Below are 16,451 nucleotides of genomic sequence, written 5' to 3'. Positions count from 1 at the left end.
AAACCATCTTTATCAAACAAAGACATGCCACCAGGGAAGTAGATCACATCACAGAACGGGTCACCCAAATACCCCAAAAGAGGCTGCTCCAATAGAGGGAAAAAACCTTCTATGACCACACACCCCTACTTATCACCCATCACCCCATTCTGGAACCTGTATAAACCAACTGGAACCCATTAAACAACTACAGCCTGTACTTGATGAGGATCACATCCTAAAATAAATCTTTTCTTGAACATCCTTGTCTGGCCTTCAGATGATCTCCCCGACCTCATCAAGCTCATTATCAGGAATAAGTTCCTCAAAACCCAGGACATAGCACACAGAGCAGCACCAGCTCCTGCCATAACAAAAGATGAAGACCCTGCAGACATATCTCCCTGCTACAATGATCAATACCTCCCACAACACATCTTTCATCATCCAGCAGTCCTACACATGCCTATCCAGCATGTGGTGTATCTCATCCAGAGCACTAACTATTCCAATAGCAACTGTGGGTGAAACAAGACAAACACAATGCCCTCATATCCTTTTACACAGTAAAAATGAAAAAAGACAAAAACACCATATCATAAAACAATTGCTCCATATCTGACCTCTCAATCCTCAGCATCAAAGGAAACCTGCACAACACCTTCAAAAGTTGAACCTGGGAACTTAAATTCCTCACTGTCCGAGACACCAAAAATCATGGACTGAACAGAGACACTAGATTTAGACTCATTACAACAATCTGTTACCCTTACTTGTCCTATGACAGTAGAGGTGTTAACTGTCTACTTCACCTTGAACCGTCTCTTGAAGTATGTATTAATTTCGTATCTTTTCCACCTTGAATTTAGCTGTGACACTAGAAGTACCTTTTCCAGACATGAAAAAGAGCGCTGTGTAATCTTGAATGCTTGTCTCTTTCACTTACAGAATTTGGTCCAATAAAAGATATTACCTCACTCACCTTGTCTCTCTAATATCCTGGGACCAACACGGCTACAACAACATTAAAATGGAAAAGCTTTTTAAATGGGCGTTTCTATTAAAATGATCATTAGTGAAGGAGTTAATGTCATTTAGGCGTCATCAAATTGAGATGAATATTATGCTTCACACTATTCTAGAAATTTCAGCCTCTCTCTATATAGATTCAGTAAGATAGCATTGCCTTGATTCACCATTTAGAAGGTTATCTTCATAATATCCACAGGGCTTACATTGCTTTTTTAATTACATTTTAAATTCCAAAGTATCTTAACCTGCCATGTGGGTCTTGTAAATACAACAGGCAGACCAGATCCAGCCCATGGGTTGTTGTGTTCAACATCTTAGAACTATCAAGTGTATATATACACAGATTTCAGAGTAGCAGACGTGTTAGTCCGTATCCGCAAAAAGAACAGGAGTACTTGTGGCACCTTAGAGACTAACACATTTATTTGAGCATAAGCTTTCGTGGGCTACAGAAGTGGGCTGTAGCCCACGAAAGCTTATGCTCAAATAAATGTGTTAGTCTCTAAGGTGCCACAAGTACTCTTGTTCTTACATACCCAGAGACCCTTCTCTTTATAACTTGCTTGGTAGTTGAAGCCCGTGTCAAGAGTCTCCATCAGCAGCTGCAGTTAAGTAATTGCCTTGTCAATACCCAGGTAGTCTTCAATTTTTCTTTCACAGATGCATTCATTTTTCACTTAAACACAAACGGTTGCATCTCTTCCTGATCCAGATATAGCACAATCTTAAGCAATTGATAATCACAGGTTTCCAGTTAATCTTTTTCAATTTGGAAAGTGTTTGAGGAAGTGTTACTGCTCTATGTTTGAAGCACTGCACACATAATAATTAAATATTCTTTTGGCTTTTTTACAATCGTAAAGTAATATCTTTGAGGCATGTCTAAACGTTTTACGAGCCCTGGGTGGACACATACCCATAACTAGAAACCTAAGGACCCCAGGTAAAAGTAAAAAATTACTGGACAATTTCTTACTTATGTACATTTTATCTTATTACAAGGACTCACAATTTTCACTGAAATCTGTAACATAAGGCACTAAGGAACAGATTTTATCTATGAAAGGAAAATTAAAAACAAGGACAAAACAATAGCTCATCTTAAAATGGGCTGAAGTTATCCAGACAATTTAAACAAAATAGAGAAAAGTCAGTTTCCCAGACCAAACAGATTAAAAAGTGAGTTGTTGCTTAAGCCATACCTAGAGTTTTATGTAGGCTTTTTTTTTTGGGGGGGGGGGATTCAGTTCTAGTTTTCCTCCTCGATTGCTTCCAGCACCTTCCACACTCCATTTGCCATTTCTCTCCTCTGCCAAATATCTCTGTGATATATCCCAGTTCTCCCTGGTCTCTCTGTATCCACCCTGCTCTCACTGGTACCTCTTTCTTTAAATGGACATCAGCTAAAGATGAGCACATTGGATTTTGTTCAGTGACTTCATCTTAACTGGCTTGCACTATAATATAGCCTTAAATTAAATGGCAAGCTGTGATGGAGAATATAAACTCAACACTGGGATAGAAGGGGTTAAGGAGAAGTTCTGGGCCCAAGTGGCCCTGCCCCATTGTACCTGCAGAGCCTGTTCCAGCTGGAGGAGGAGTTTAAAAGACAGACAGACAGCGAATAAAGAAGGGATAGCAGATAGGATAGGGGGATGGACCTATCCCAAGAGCTCCTAAGTATGGAAACTGTGGAAATCCTTGCTGCAGGAAAGGGGTCTGGACTTGGCAGTTACCTAGGCCCCACAGCAGCGACTAGCTAGTCCTTAAGGATTAAAGAACCCTTCGTTCTATTTTTTTCTTGGATTGTTTGTGAGACTGTAACAATGCCCTGGACTAGGAACATAAGTGGTAAAAAGCAGCCAAAGGTGGCAGTCTCAAAGCATTCCTGATTGCTTGATATCATAGCCACTCCTAGGGCCCTGGGTCAGAAACCAGTAGAGGGAGATCCCAAGGGGATATAGACAATGTAAGTCCTGAAGTAAAGTTGTGAGGTCCTCAAGGGCCTGGAATTGGGCATGCAAGTCCTTTTTGGGGGACAAAGTACTTCTATGCTTTGTTGGACTCTGTTACCCCAGAGAGGGATGGATTTCAGTGGTGACCTGGCTGGAGGACCGAGTTTCTATCTCCTAAAAAAGAGATTGCCATCACACGATAGTGACCAGCACTAGGAGATGCTAGAGACTGGGAAGAGTTGTGACCTAGGGACTAATCATTAGGGGGTACCACTGATATGCCCAGCCCTGTCACACAAGTATAATTCAGAAACATAACCAAAAATTCCTTAAATTTCAGTTCCTACAAATAAATGAGTGAGTGTACACCTAAATATCATAAAATCACTACATCAGACTGTTGGTGAAAAATTAAAAGAGGACCTTCTACAGACAGAACAGGCAGTTCATTCTTACAAACTGTACATTACTTTAATATTATTGTAGAATATGCAAACGAACACTTCAGACAGTAATGCAAATTTCATTGAGAATATTGAGTATTGAGAATATGTCTAAGTCTTGTTCCATTGACAAAAAATTGCAGCTACTGAGTAAAAGTAATACATAATATACTCACCATAAAAAGCTGAGCCTTAAAATATGTTTAGATTTGTTTGAAAATGCAATTTATATATACTGTACATCAAGATTTCTGCAGGATCTTTTGAGCCAAAGACTTAGAGCACTAATAATTAGCTAAATATCTGAATGACAAATCTGGCTTTGATTCCAAACAACTCCTGTTTAGGGAATGTTTGTCTGTTGCTAGGCAACACAATTTGAGATCAATAAATGTTGCCAAATTATTTTTGCATATAATAATTGACTTGTAAGATTTTGCTGCTTGTAAATTGTGAAGTTTGTGGTTATTAACATTTAAATAGCTTTGTTACAAGTGCTGATTTTTATAATAAAAAAGCAAAAGCTATATCTTAAAACGGAAGGGAAGAACTGTTTCCTATGATAATAAATGTTCAGTAATTTGAAAAGTTTTTCTCTCTTGGGAAAACATACAACATAGTGAAATAACATTTTATGCTGGTCTGCTCACCTACCTTCTCTGATGAGTTGGCTGTGGAAAAACTGTATAGATGCAAAGCTCAATTAGTGTAATTTATGTATCCTTGAATGCCAATCGTCACCGTTGAGAGGTGGGACTTTCAGGCTCTCTGTGCATTAATTAAGAGCTCATCTCAGCAGAGTAATCTTTCTACCTAAGGACCAAAAAGTAAGTTTTAATTAGATTCCAAAAGACAGCATGTCATATACAAAATAAATGTAGTTCTTTAGCTAGTATGTTAAAAAGGACAGTAAGAGGACATTATTAACAACAATGTAAAGGGCACCAATCCCTTGTTCACATTTAACTTCATAGATACAGAATTATTTTCAATGTACATATTGAATCCTGCCTAAAAGACTGTGTCCAACTCTTCTAACAGTATGTCGAGATAACTGAAGTTTGACTAGGATGTTTGGATGCCAACATTATTATTAATTGATCCCTGTCTAATTACTGATGCTGAGCTGATGTTGATTGAGGGCATCTACAGTACTGAAGTTAGACCATATTTCTTTCCGATGGCCAGCTTTTTGTTCCAGGCTACCTTCTGACTGAATTTGCAATGGGCAAAACAATGCAAGCTCAGCAAAAGTGAACGAATGGACTTGCACGCTGCATCACTTTCATAACCTAAGTGATGGAATACGTACGCAGTTGTTGGCTGGCCCTTAAAATTTGGAGAGGTTAAAAAACTCGCTGGACTCACTGGTATCAGCTGCTTGAGAGATGCCTCTCTCATGGAATGGCTTGTGTGAGGACTATCAAATATGCTGCTTAGGACTCACTTGGGAAATAGTATATAAATAATATATTATAATATTACATTATTACATCATTTATAAATGAAGGGAGGGAAAACAAATTTAAAAAGCTGGTCTGGAAAATAAACATGTCAGCTAATAGCTTGTGCATAAAAAAAGGGGGGAAAATTAAGAGAAAAATAAGTTTACACTTGAGAGAACAAGAACAAACTAGTTTGTCAAAGACTGAAATAACGAATATAATGAAAGAGTAACCAAAAAAACAAACAAAGAAAACAAAAAGAAAGGCTGCTGTAGGAAGGCTTGGAAAGAACAAATAAAATGCCAAACTCCAAAATGAAATTTAGAACAGCGGGAAAACCCAGAAAAAAAGGATTTCAGTGTTCTGAAAGGTTACAGGCAGCTGCGAACAGAAGCTAAAATAAACTATGTATGCATTACATGACATAATTAATAATAATTACAAAGGAGGATCTTGCATAGAGAAATAGTACAATAGAAAGATGCGTCAGAATGTGGGAAAAGATTTACTAGCTGTCCTATAAAAAACAAATGTGAGTTCTGGTGTTCTTCGTTGCTGTTATATTTCACAGGCTTTTACAAAAGGAATCTATTTGGGAAACACAGCCATCGTATATGCTATAAATTTACCACCTAACTAGTGTACCTGACAGGTACTGAATAACAGTAGCAAACCTGACAAAACAAACTGTAGATATTATAGGTACTGAGTGTAAACTGTTTTCCTCTAAACAATAATGTATGATGAAACTATTACTACTGTATAAGAGCAGTTGTTCTGTGAAATAAAATAGGAAAAAATTTAGCTAATAATTTATGTTAATGTTGTTCATAAAAATATTTTATTTTCCTCTTCCAGTTCTCTCTCACGTATACTCCCAGCCATTTATGTAGTGTTTATTATACAATAGGAATAAGAAGCACTCCCCAGGTATAGGATAGAAGTATGACTCATTAGATTTAAGAGCCCGATAAGTAGATGGGCTAAAAAAAATCATGCCCTTACATACAATACGAATACACTGCAATACCCCTTGAGAATATAAGTATTAGAAACTTGCTATATTGTTAGGAAGTCAATCTTCATTCTATGAATTAAAAGTACAGGTATTATCAAAGTCACATAGTACAAATGACTAGTTATATGTCATGCCACTCTAAGTATATGCATTTTTTAAAATCTGAAATCTTGTTAGTTTTTCTCACCGTTTTCAAATTTATCCCTCTGTTTTAGAGTATGATAGCCTTTGGACGGGGACATGTTTAATATTCACTAACACTTGGGGCATATATTTTTATATGGAAAGGCAAAAGAGATATGCCTATGATTTGTTATTTTTACTCTCTTAATTGAAGCAAAGTATTGAGTCTTGTTATCTGCGGCCTTGTACTACTCTTATTTAGCACATTCCTTGTCAGCTCTGTCCCTTGATTAAGGTGATGGCAGAAATAAACACACTAAACTTTGGAATAAACAGTAATTCTTTGTTCTTCTAAACAAAGATGAATTTTATGACTGTTTAATTGCTGTCATTCACAAGGGACAATGTCAAGAACTGAACCACAGGACTTTTAGGTAAGTACAAATTGAACATTAGCAGCATGGTACCTGCTCATTCCCTCTGCCTCCTCACTCCCTTCCTTCATATTTCCTTAGTTTGTTCTCATCTGAACCCACACTGGTGGTATGCTGCTTTGGAAGTTAGCATTATACAAGGCTAACTTGAACAATAAAATCTGGATGATCTACTGAACCGTGCCTGAGATTTGTGACCTACCTTCAGGTGAATCAAATTCAGTCACAAAAACTTCTGACATGCAGCTATCACAAGCGCCTCACAGAACGTCAACACCGTTGTACTAAATATTGTAAATGAAACATGCTGAGAACCACTGGATATTATGTGCTATCACACAATAATTATCAAAGATGAATAATCTACCTAGGGGTGTGCTAGATCTGAGCACAGCCTAGCCACCCAAAGTACAACCCCACCTGAACCCCATGAGTATGTACGTGGCGAAGCTAGCCCATGCTACCTCGGGGACACTTCTATTTTTATCATGCTAGTTCAGATAAGAGTGATAGCAAGTATGTGTATTGGAGCTTGGAATCACTCTCCTAGCTCATAGTGTAGACGTAGCCTAAGAAACAAAACTTGTAAGACTACGTGTAGTGGCACCACCTGGTGACTCCTGCCACAACAATAGTATACTTGTGTATCTAAGCTTATCAATAAATATTGCATAACATATGAAGAGATATTCTGAAACTTTCATAAATGTTCACAAACTGTCTTGTGGGTATCTTTCCTTCCATTCATAGTGGTCTAGGTCACCATCTTTCCCATTTCCAAATGCAAATTCTTTCCTAGCATCAAAAATAACAAATGCTTCTAGGATAAAAAACATTTTGAAACTATTTACATAACTTTAACTATCTTTATTGAGGTAAGTATTCTATCTTTTTTTGAAAAAAACATTAATCACACTGTCTACTTTTAAAAAGAAAAGGAGTACTTGTGGCACCGTAGAGACTAACGAATGTATCTGAGCATAAGCTTTCGTGAGATACAGCTCACTTCATTTTATCTCTCTTTGTAATTTAGTTTGGATCTGATTTAACTCTCTCTAGCTTCCTATGTTACTAGCCCCTGTGGACTTTTAGGAAGTGATCCCTAGGCCACAGTTTAGGAACTGCTGACATACATGCTGGTTCTAGGTTTTTTGCTGCCCCAAGCAAAAAAAATTTCCACCCCAAGCTCTGGTGGAGGTGGGGCTGGGGCTTGCAGGCGGTGCTGGAAGTGGAGGGAGTGATGTCACCTTCTCCCAGCGCCTGCAGGGGCTTTACCCCCTCCCCCGCCCGGCCACGCAGAGGAGCCCCATATAAGAGGTGGCACAATGCAGAGCAGCCAGTGCGCAGATGAGGTTTTTGTAGTGGTGGTGGTGGGTGGGTGGTTTTAAGGAACAAAAGATAAAGTTTTTGTAATGTTATCAGGGTCAAATGGAGTTAAAATGGAAATTTATTTCCCACTTTATAGCAGCTGCTAACCTTCCCCCTGCCACACACACACGTAAGAGTGGGGGTAGGAAATATTTGCCAAATATTCACAGTACCTGATACACCCTATGATATTACATCTGAAAAGCAGTAGGTAGAGATTTCTCTGTGGCCAAAGATCTCTTGTGAAGGAGCGTTAGATCCTTCGTCTATCGGTTTATCATACAGCATTGGAGTCACTTTGAAAATGATTCCATTGCAGTCAGCAACACCCAAAATGTGGATGGAAGTCATTAATCAGGTAGCCATACCTTAATGTGTTCTGCTGTCAAGGCAGTGACCATTGCTGACTCTATGGATAAGAGAGAAGTTCATTTTAAATTGGGATGCACCTGTATGTGATAACTTTGTCTTCAGCATTTTGCTACCTAAGTCTCCCCGGTTATCCCTTCCATTTGTCATATCCATTTGTCACATCCTCCACAGTTACCCTAATCTGAGTATCTATACTCAACTTTATGAAAACATTTCAAATCCATATTTTTGAAATGAGAAAGTTAAGAAAACTGATTTACCCATGTGACTGGGGAATTACCTTCTTGGTTCTTAACTATACACTCAATTGAAAAAGTGAACAAGAATACAATAGTATTACCATAGGATCTGTACTTTTTTACAAATTTGACCTGCTTGATATTATTCTGTCTGACTGCATGGAGTTAAGTCAAAGATGCTGTTGGGATGAGCAAAGCAGGAAACTAAACAATGACTAGATATAAGATCATCAAGGAAAATGGAACCATGGGAGGGATAGCTCAGTGATTCGACCATTGGCCTACTAAACCCAGGGTTGTGAGTTCAATCCTTGAGTGGGCCATTTAGGGATCGGGGCAAAAATTGGGGATTGGTCCTGCTTTGAGCAGGTGGTTGGACTAGATGACCTCCTGAGGTCCCTTCCAACCTCGATATTCTATGAATACTAAGGGTTCTGAAGAGAACAGTGGGAAAGCTATGAATTGGAAAATGCCTGATTCCAGCCAGGTTAATAGGTTTGTTTTTCTATCTAAGATCAAAGGACACAAGAACCCCTGCCTAGAGAGGAAGGTGTGAGTGGGCAACAGCAGCTTTGGTGGTTGTGGGGGGGGAGACAGGACTGATGCTGAGAGCAGAGACTGTAGCAGGTCTGTGGGGCTGTGTGCAGAGATGTGCAGGGCGTGTCTAAGGCAGCTGGGCTTTACTAAGCTTTGAGAGAGATGATGAGCTTTAAGCAAGACCCAATCAGCTAAATCTTTTGGACTCTTAGCCTCTTCTCTGCTTGTTGTGTGTACCTTTGGGGCGAATGAACAATACGAAAGGATCTGTTTTGAATAATTTTAATCAACTGCTGATCACAGGTTCCCAGAGACAAGTGACTTACAGGTATCAATTCCAGTTGGGCCTTCTTGTGTTAATATGATTGAAACCAGGGGATTGCTACCCTGGGATTTTAGCTAGGAGTGGTAGAACTGCAAGAGTCCACCATGGCAGAGGTGAAGGTAGTAAAACTTGTCACCTGAGGGATGCAGTCATGAGGGAGTGCAAGGGGTGAAAGCAACTGCTCACTTTAACAGTATGAAGGGATTAGGGGGTGTTGTAGCCTGGTATTCCAGTCTGAAGTGGGGAGAACAGACTTCCACTCTGATAGGAATGCCAGTAGAGAGAGGTCTGTCAACTGGAAGAGTACCCATGGAAGAAACTGGTGGAGAGATCACAGATGCAGCTTGTCCCCAAGCCATCACAACAGTAAATAAGGTAATCTGTCATGATCAAGCCAACTGGAGCAGAACATTATTCTGTACTACCTAGATGCTACACATATTTATTTAAGATTACAGAAATGGTCAATATAGTCTATTGATTTTTTTTGAAATAATCTGTGATCCTATAATTAAAGACAATATCATTATTGCACATGCAGAAAATAAGGCTGGGTGGTGTAAGTAATATTGTGGGTACCAAAGCATTAACAATGTCAAGTGTGCATTACTTACATGGAAGTTATGGTACTAGAGAGGAGCAAATCACTGTGAAAGAAAAAAAATTTACAAGGTCCTGCAGTGCTACTCAGGCTTCCCATTGCAATCCCCAACCCATCATTGCCACCAGGATATCTTCACACTGTTTATAGTAATTATGAAAAACAAAAGCAAAATGTAGTCATCTTCCATATGCCAAGGTACCCACTCATTTTGTACTGATATCCCAGTCAACCCTCAGCCAACAAAGTGATCAAGTGGTATATTATATAAATGATATAATGGGGGAAATCCCCTACCCCTGTTCTCATTCTGGGTTTTGGACAAGTGAATGCAGTCATATTTTTTGCTGCTGCTGTGTTGTGGAGCAGAACCACAATGGAATTATGATCACTACCCTTAATACACCTTATGACCTCTCTGCTACTAGTCTTCAATTTGGAGAAGCATGAATTATGACATGACATTACTGCAAACTTCTCTTACATCATTACTATGGGGAAGAGAGATCAGCCTGCTGTTCACTTTCCAGATATCACTCTTCCTACTTCACTGCTAATGGCCTGTGTCGCAGCATCCTCATCTATAACAGAAAAGAAACTGCTTCCCAATTTCTGGCTCCAAAATGTGGTGCTCTGTCTCTAACTGCCTGTTCTTCCCAGTTAAATTTACCAAACTGGTCCTTTATTTTTTCAATGTATCTCTCTGGGGTTTTCAAGATAAGATGCCCAATAATGGGAAATCATGTTACAGCTTCTAGACCTGGCCATCTTGTCCAGTTTTCATTAGAAGAGATGGCCCTTTCAGAGGCTCTCTTTTCTGCATAGACAATTGCTGCTGCTCCCACAGTGTGTGAAATGACTCTGATGCCTCAATTATGCAGAAAAAGGCCTCTGATTCGTGATCTCTCTCAGAGTGGTGTGCCCATACTTATAGATCTGTAATCTGCTGTGAGGTTTAATAGATCAAAATCAAACCAATTACTTTACTTCAGAGTTGAGGGAAGGATTTTAATAGGGAAGTGATCTGAAATTAGGCCTTAAACAAGTTAAATTCCATTCATTTCCTGGCTCTGTGGTCAAGGAGAGGATTAAACAAGGCGGTGGCTTTAATCTATGCAAATCTTATTTATGAATCATTTCTCAGTTCTGTAAAACAGAAAATAGGTTTGTAAAGATGATACAGGCAAGTTGAACAGATTCTGAGTGGAAGTGTACTGACAACATGGTATACTTTATCACGGTGAAGAAACTTTGGTCCAAAGCCGTGTCCCCTCTACAGCTGCCTTGTACCACACTGGTGGCACAAGCCAGCCATAAAGCCAGTTTAACTGTCTGGGGGAAGGATTCCCCAAACTAGGGGGAATCCCTAGGTGGCATAGAGCCATCATAGCAGTTCTCAGAATGTGGGGGCATGTCTGACCCATCTACACTAAGTGACTTCCAGTTGCCATGGTGACCCTTGGGAGTGATAGGCAATCAGATGTGCATATTACAGCAAGGCTGCCCTAATATGGCTGGCTAGCTAGCCAGCCCCAGGATCAGGGGAAGGAGAGTAAAAATAGCATTAAAGCCACCTTTGCTCTCTAACAAGTGAAACTCAGACACAGTCCAGGATTGGAGCCAGAAAATCATTTTCAATTGAGAAAAATGTGACTGTTTCTTGGAAGTATCAATTGGGAGGATTAAAAAGCGCAGGAAATGGATTCCTATGGATTTTTAAACACCTGAAGAAAAAAGTTCCCTGCTATTCTACTAAAACAGTCGTAAGGATGTTGCAGGATCTTTCCCATAATTTGAAATTCAGATTGAGAGTGGGAGATGAGAGGAAAATAACAGATCCATAGTCATTATAGCTACTGGCTCTCGCGGACGTGGATTAACTACGCCAACGTGAGAAGCTCTCCCATCTTTACTAAAGTGTTACTGTGGTGCAGCTGCACTGATGCAGCATTTTAAGTGTAGACGTGCCCCATGTGTAGACCTGCACTCAAAGAAGCTCTCACAGTAGCTTCTGCAATTACTCTGAAGCAAACAAGGCAGTTTCAATCAACCAGGGAAGCAGAATCCATACCGAAAAGAAAAGGAGTACTTGTGGCACCTTAGAGACTAACAAATTTATTAGAGCATAAGCTTTCGTGAGCTACAGCTCACTTCATCGGATGCATTTGGCATCCGATGAAGTGAGCTGTAGCTCACGAAAGCTTATGCTCTAATAAATTTGTTAGTCTCTAAGGTGCCACAAGTACTCCTTTTCTTTTTGCGAATACAGACTAACACGGCTGCTACTCAGAATCCATACCATGTGACAGAAGACTTGTGACTAGTTTCAATCAAACCAATGTGAAAGAAGGAAATGTACTGGGAAAAATAGCCTTGAAATTTCTGCAGGCAGTGGAATGTGGGAAAATGACCGGGATATTTTTTAAAAACATTTGTCACTGGCACATGTAATTTCAGGCAAAATGCTGGATTTTTATACCGAGGGGTTTTGTGAGTCGCACTTTTGCAGCCAATATTTATGACAGCTCTAGCAAAAGTCAACTAGTCCATCCTGATTTTTAAAAATGTCTGTATTAAAATGCTTTCCAGAAATGGATGTACTCCTTTGCTCATTATTTATTATAGTTTGCTGTGACTTAACCTGGATACTGCAAGCAACTTAATATATGGATTTATGCTACTTCTGTATCCTCCAGTGAAATGCTATTTTGTTGCTTCTAACAAAAGTACTCTTGAGTGAATCACAACAAATATTCCCCATTCTCCCAACAGCAGTGAAATATGAAGGGGATTCGCAAAAAGAAAAGCAGTACTTGTGGCACCTTAGAGACTAACAAATTTATTAGAGCATAAGCTTTCGTGAGCTACAGCTCACTTCATCGGATGCATTTGGTGGAAAAAACAGAGGAGAGATTTATATACACACACAGAGAACATGAAACAATGGGTTTATCATACACACTGTAAGGAGAGTGATCACTTAAGATAAGCCATCACCAGCAGCAGGGGGGGGAAAGGAGGAAAACCTTTCATGGTGACAAGCAAGGTAGGCTAATTCCAGCAGTTAACAAGAATATCAGAGGAACAGTGGGGGGTGGGGTGGGGGGGAGAAATACCATGGGGAAATAGTTTTACTTTGTGTAATGACTCATCCATTCCCAGTCTCTATTCAAGCCTAAGTTAATTGTATCCAGTTTGCAAATTAATTCCAATTCAGCAGTCTCTCGTTGGAGTCTGTTTTTGAAGCTTTTTTGTTGAAGAATAGCCACTCTTAGGTCTGTAATCGAGTGACCAGAGAGATTGAAGTGTTCTCCAACTGGTTTTTGAATGTTATAATTCTTGACATCTGATTTGTGTCCATTCATTCTTTTACGTAGAGACTGTCCAGTTTGGCCAATGTACATGGCAGAGGGGCATTGCTGGCACATGATGGCATATATCACATTGGTAGATGCGCAGGTGAATGAGCCTCTGATAGTGTGGCTGATGTGATTAGGCCCTATGATGGTATCTCCTGAATAGATATGTGGACAGAGTTGGCAACGGGCTTTGTTGCAAGGATAGGTTCCTGGGTTAGTGGTTCTGTTGTGTGGTGTGTGGTTGCTGGTGAGTATTTGCTTCAGATTGGGGGGCTGTCTGTAAGCAAGGACTGGCCTGTCTCCCAAGATCTGTGAGAGTGATGGCTCGTCCTTCAGGATAGGTTGTAGATCCTTGATGATGTGTTGGAGAGGTTTTAGTTGGGGGCTGAAGGTGATGGCTAGTGGCGTTCTGTTATTTTCTTTGTTGGGCCTGTCCTGTAGTAGGTGACTTCTGGGTACTCTTCTGGCTCTGTCAATCTGTTTCTTAGGCTTGAATAGAGACTGGGAATGGATGAGTCATTACACAAAGTAAAACTATTTCCCCATGTTATTTCTCCCCCCCACCCCACCCCCCACTGTTCCTCTAATATTCTTGTTAACTGCTGGAATTAGCCTACCTTGCTTGTCACCATGAAAGGTTTTCCTCCTTTCCCCCCCCCCCCCCCGCTGGTGATGGCTTATCTTAAGTGATCACTCTCCTTACAGTGTGTATGATAAACCCATTGTTTCATGTTCTCTGTGTGTGTATATAAATCTCTCCTCTGTTTTTTCCACCAAATGCATCCGATGAAGTGAGCTGTAGCTCACAAAAGCTTATGCTCTAATAAATTTGTCAGTCTCTAAGGTGCCACAAGTACTGCTTTTCTTTTTGCGAATACAGACTAACACGGCTGCTACTCTGAAACCTGTCATGAAGGGGATTGAGGAAGACTATTATTCCTTTTCCTCTGTTGGTGAACAGTAGTGTGACAAAAGCCATGCTTTAAGAGCAGTGTTCTTTCTATGCAGATATGAATATATTTTGCACCTAAAATATAGTTTTTGAAAAAAAGTCAACAGTAGAATTTTAGTGGCTGTTCTGATGATAATAAATGAAGTTAGGTTGTTTTTTTATGACCCCAAAAACACATAAACAAACAAAAAACAGAACTGTGCTTGTAATATAATTAATAGCTTTGTTTTTTTGCAGCTCATCATAGTCCCAGTCAACCAAAAGCAGAGATTGTCATTAACTTTTCCTGTCCCCACACTATCCTCATTGAATAGGAAAGATTTTTATTGAAGAGTAATAGAAGAGATAAATGTATCATACACTTAACCTTGGAAAGCTCTTGAAGCGGAACACGTATCAATAATTTCTGTAGCTGGATCTGAATTCTCTCAATTAAACACCTCAGTTTGGGGTCAGAGGCTACAGCAGCTATATGTCATGTCTACAGATCATATGGCTATGATCTCTGTTGCAAATTAGAGCTGGAAAGTCAAGGTTATTATTCTTTATACAGTTTTTTTTCTTTTTCTTTTTCGGTTTGGGCAATGTAGTAAAAGATCTGGCTCAGATTTAGGGTAGGACAAAAAATGATCTGCTGAATGGCTATTGTAAAACTACCCTTTGAGCCAGACAATAATTGGAAGAACACCTACCTGGAACCAAATTGTGTGCTGTTTCTCACACAATCAAGCTACTAAATAGTCTAAAAGGTGTTTTCTGTTTGACAAGAAAAATAAAGTAAAACACCAATGAAGCCCTCCCCACATCCCAGAAGGAGCGAAGCCAAAAGACAGGAACATATATGAGAACATTATGAATTTCTCTCTCATCTGTATCAAGCTTATCTTTAAATAAAAGCAATGTGCAAAACAGAAATCGAAACAAAACAAAACAAAATGGAATACAACCCCCCCCACCTGAACAATGTCCCTTTAATTTTAGAGTTCATGGAAAACCATCTGACTTACAGATATTATAGTTTAATAGTATTTTTCTCACATGTAAGCCATTGTGTTTCTACATACTGTACATAGCTAATAAAAGTAATACATAAAAATTACTCTCACAGGAAACGCTCTCTTGCTAATATTATTCATCACAAATGATCAGCCAGGCAGAATTGATTTCTACTAAAATATCCTTGTGCACATTTTTGTTATCCTTGATATTTATTCAGTGACCATCTGATAAACAGCGTAAGCGGTACCAGGGCAGCTTGTACTTATCAGGCTTTATATGATCATATCATGTGTCACCATAGTAAATTAAATCCAAGTGGATGCTTGATTGATTCTGAAGTTAACCTTATGGTTAGCTATCAAGTCAGCAAAAGTTGAATTGTTGCTTATCAACCCAGCTTCTGGCTAATTAGGACTAAATACCATATTTATAGTTTTTCTTCTCCAGAAAAATTCTTTTATAGCTAGAGAGTCAGAAATTGGCACATTGAAATGTGTTATGTACTAGTATCATTCTACTGTTTTAGTTGGAATTCTCCATATTTTCCCTCATCAACTATTTCCTGCTCAAGATAAGGAGTTGGCCTAAAATAGCCAAGGCTGGATTGGTTACTGTTTACATAGCCATCAGCAGACCACGATGTACCCCAAAACTCATAAACACTCCAGGGAAGGACACATATGGCAGAAACACTTAGATGTAGTCCAGTGTGCTCCCTGGCTGGTGGTTAGTATGGAATGGAGCAAGGTCATGACCCTGTTTCCTTCTGTATCCTTTGATCCTAGCTTTTCTCCTAGAATAACAACTGGAAGCAGCATCCTTTCACCTCACCAAGTACTGTAAGAACCAGGATGGAGCCAGGCACAAATTAGCCCTAATAGATAAATATATTAACATCATAAAAACTATATTAAAAGAGTGCAAAGTTAAACACCCAAAGGTTAGGAAATGCCAGAATCAAAGTTCCCGAAGCCACCTTAATGAATGTGCATGTGTATTATGATTCATTCTTTAATTACATGATCATATACTATTTTTTCAACACCACTCCTGCCTCATTCAATGCACAGGACTGACCTGCTGTGAGGATGAATCAAGCTGTTGTCTATAGAAACTCTGACTCTTTTGTTGGAGTTGTGTAGAGAACAAGCCAGATGACTTGCAAGAAGAGAAAGGATGGTTTTCTGGTTAAAGCAGTTGAATGCTGCCTAGGAGAACTCTGTTGTATCCCTGCTCCTGCCCCAGGGTCTCTCTGTGATCCTGGGCAAGG

At 39.5% G+C, this 16,451-nt stretch overlaps 1 protein-coding gene across 1 annotated transcript in view; it reads right to left on the bottom strand.

Moving 5' to 3' along the window:
- TENM3 (teneurin transmembrane protein 3) overlaps positions 1-16,451 on the bottom strand; it is a 2,178,135-nt gene that overhangs the window by 946,779 nt on the left and 1,214,905 nt on the right. Inside the window, exon 10 of the mRNA XM_043513542.1 lies at positions 4,064-4,222. The gene's annotated coding sequence lies outside the window, so the exon portion shown is untranslated. The remainder of the gene's footprint in view (positions 1-4,063; positions 4,223-16,451) is intronic.

This window comes from Dermochelys coriacea, chromosome 4 (genome assembly GCF_009764565.3).
Source record: "Dermochelys coriacea isolate rDerCor1 chromosome 4, rDerCor1.pri.v4, whole genome shotgun sequence".
Classification (NCBI taxonomy): Eukaryota; Metazoa; Chordata; order Testudines; family Dermochelyidae; genus Dermochelys; species Dermochelys coriacea.
Note: the sequence above shows the minus strand (reverse complement) of the source record. Positions and strands in the feature narration are given on the sequence as shown.